Source organism: Euleptes europaea, chromosome 5 (assembly GCF_029931775.1).
Source record: "Euleptes europaea isolate rEulEur1 chromosome 5, rEulEur1.hap1, whole genome shotgun sequence".
Classification (NCBI taxonomy): Eukaryota; Metazoa; Chordata; class Lepidosauria; order Squamata; family Sphaerodactylidae; genus Euleptes; species Euleptes europaea.
This window is the reverse complement of record NC_079316.1, coordinates 30,254,804-30,257,945: the sequence shown is the minus strand read 5'-3', so window position 1 is coordinate 30,257,945 and position 3,142 is coordinate 30,254,804.

The following is a 3,142-nucleotide window of genomic DNA, read 5'->3' as shown; positions in this document are numbered from 1 at the left end:
CTCTCTCTTTTTTTTAAGCAATCAAGAGTAAGGTACATAACTAAACTCAGTACCAGAATTAAACTCAGTAACGGGTGTGGATCCTCTAACACTACTATCAGACTCAAAATCTGGAAGATTTTCCTACTCTTTCAATGCAGAAGTGGCAATTCTAGGCCATGTCCCTAGTTGGTAGGGTTGCAACTGGGAGTGAGTAACTTCAGACGACAAAGTGTGGTGAGTTTCTATAAAGAGACCATTTTTAAAGTGTTTTTCTTTGCCAGACAACTACCCCAGGGTGGAGAGAGAAGGAAGGGGATGGTGAAAACAAAATTCTGTTTGAAATATTATTTTCTTGTTTGTACAATCGTCCCCCCCTGTGAGGATCCGTCCCCTCGGGCCCCGCCTCTTAGCCCCGCGGCCTGACCGGCTTGACTTGGAGAGGGCTTCCTTTGGCCTCAGAATGGGCCTCCTGAGAGGATTTCCTTTCCTCCTCTTCAGCCCACGGTCCGTTCCTGCTCCTCTGAGCCACACCAGCTCCAGGGACGCCCGGCACCGCTTTCTCCCTGGCCTTCCACCCCCTCCCCGTCATTTAGCCAGCCAGGCCCTCCGGGGTTCCACCCCTTTCCCACCTCCCCTCCTGTCTGACAGGGGCTCCACCAATCAGCCCCTGGCAGCTCCGTCCATCCGCCCTCCCCCTCAGAAGGGCTGCGGCCCCGCCCCAGCTGATCGGCGGCTCGTGCTCTGCCGCTCCCACTCCTGTCCCTTCGCCCCTCCGGCCCTTCCCCGCCCGACTCCTCCTCTGCCGGGGGACTTCACCCCAGTGCCTGGGCCGGCGGAGGCGTCGCCCCGCAAACCCTGCCAATACCGGGCGGCGTTGCCGAGTCGCTCGGCCCCAGCCCTCCCGGCCAGGCCGGCAGTTCTCCCGGGTCTTCCGCGGGCTGTGGCACTGTCGGCCCTGCCCCCTTTTCCCCATCCGGCTTCGCCTCCTCCTGCCCGGTAAGTGCGCCGCCGGGCAGTCCCGCGCCTGGGGCTAGCCTGGGCGTGGGACACCCCCCCCCCGATGCAGCCGAAGCCTCCCGATCGCCGTCCTCGAACACCCTGGACATGTAATCCGCCGGAACATGGTGTCTTCCTGGGCTGTGCCGGATGACGAACCTAAAGGGAAGTAAGGACAGGTACCAACGTAATATCCGGGCATTGTGATCCTTCATTCGCGCCATCCACAACAGGGGTTCGTGGTCCGACACCAAAGTGAAGGGGTTGTTGGACAAGTAAAATTGTAGAGCCCCCACCGCCCATTTCACCGCCAGAGCCTCTTTCTCAACAGTGGCATAGTGGCGTTCTGCTGGCCGCAGTTTCCGGCTCAAGAACAACACCGGAAGCTCCTGGCCGCCATGCTCCTGTGCGAGCACCGCTCCCAAGCCCGTCGCCGATGCATCCGTGTAGACTGTAAAAGGTTTTTCAAAGTCTGGGTTCCGGAGAACCGGGTCGTCAGACAAGGCGGCTCGCAAGTCAAGAAACGCAAATGCGGCTAAAGAGTCCCACTGGATGACATTGGGTTGTCCCTTCCTCAGGCAGTCGGTCAATGGCCCCGCCCGACTGGCAAAATGGGGGATGAATTTGCTGTAATACCCCACCAGCCCCAAAAACCGCCTCAACTGTTTCTTGGTGCGGGGGAACGGGGTATTCTCCAAGGTAGTAACTTTGGCCGGTACGGGTCGCAATTGGCTAGTACCCACTATGTAGCCTAGATACTGCAGCCGTTGAAACCTAGCCGACTTTTGGTGGGATTGGCTTTGAGGCCCGCCGCCCTCAGGGCCCGAAGGACGGCCTCCACGTGTTGGATGTGCGATGCCCAGTCTGCACTGAAGATCAGGATGTCGTCAATGTAGGCGAGGGTATATCCGTGGCACTGGGCTAACACCCGGTCCACCAGCCTTTGAAAGGTGGCTGCCGCGCCATGTAGGCCGAATGGCATGGTCTGGAATTGATATAATCCAGAGGGCGTGGCGAAAGCTGTCTTTTCCTTATCCTCCCGTCGCATGGGCACCTGCCAGTACCCCTTGGTGAGGTCCAGGGCGGAGAGGTATCGAGCGTTACTGAGCTGGTCGACCAGGACGTCCGTCCTGGGCATGGGATATGCATCGAATTGGGCTAGTTTATTGACTGCCCTATAATCGACGCAGAACCTCACAGAACCGTCCGGCTTGGGCACTAACACCACTGGGCTTCTCCAGTCGCTCCAAGAGGGCTCTATAACATCCAATTTCAACATTTTCTGTACCTCCTCTTGAATGGTGTCCCAGCGCTTACGGGGAACCGGCCGCCAGGGTGCTCTGGCCACCTGGCCCGGGGGGGTTCGAATGGCATGCTCCACCCAGGTTGTGCGACCAGGAGTCTTGGAAAAGACTCCGGGGACGGACTGGAGCACGGCTCGGATCTGGTGTTGTTGGGCGGCCGACAACTCCGGATCGATTTCGGGTTCTTCCCTGCCCCTGGTCGGGTCTTGCCACGGTAGTTCTCCGGTTGAAAGCTCTAAGGGACACTCCCCCAAATGACACTCGCTGGCCTCCCTCTCTCGTGGGAACCACTCCTTGAGGTCATTGATGTGGAGATGTTTGTCTTGCTTGGCTGATGACCCACACCGAATGACGTAAGAGCTAGGTCCGAGGACTTGCACCACCTTGTAAGGGCCCCGCCAAGGATCTCCCTTCTCCGGCCCAAACACTCGATGACGCACCAAGACCATGGCTCCTTCTTTCAGACACCACCGGCGGGTTGTGGCATCATACCTCTCTTTCTGAGCGGCTTGTGCCTCTTCCAAGTTCCTTCGGGCCAATTCGCGAGCCACCTCGAGCTTCTCTTGTAGCTGCTTCATGTACAGGGGCGCGGGCTGCCCGGTGTTGGCTGGGGTCTCCACCCATCCTTCCTCTAGCAAGCTCAAAATACCACGAGGCTTCCTTCCGAACAGGAGCTCAAAGGGAGCGTAGCCGGTGGAGGCCTGCGGGGTCTCCCTCACTGCAAACAACACGGGATCTATATACAAGTCCCACTGGTGCGGATGCTCGCCCGCCAATTTCCGGAGCATCGCCTTCAATGTTCCATTGAAGCGCTCCACCAGCCCATCAGTCTGAGGGCTCGACATAGCTGTCGCATCATT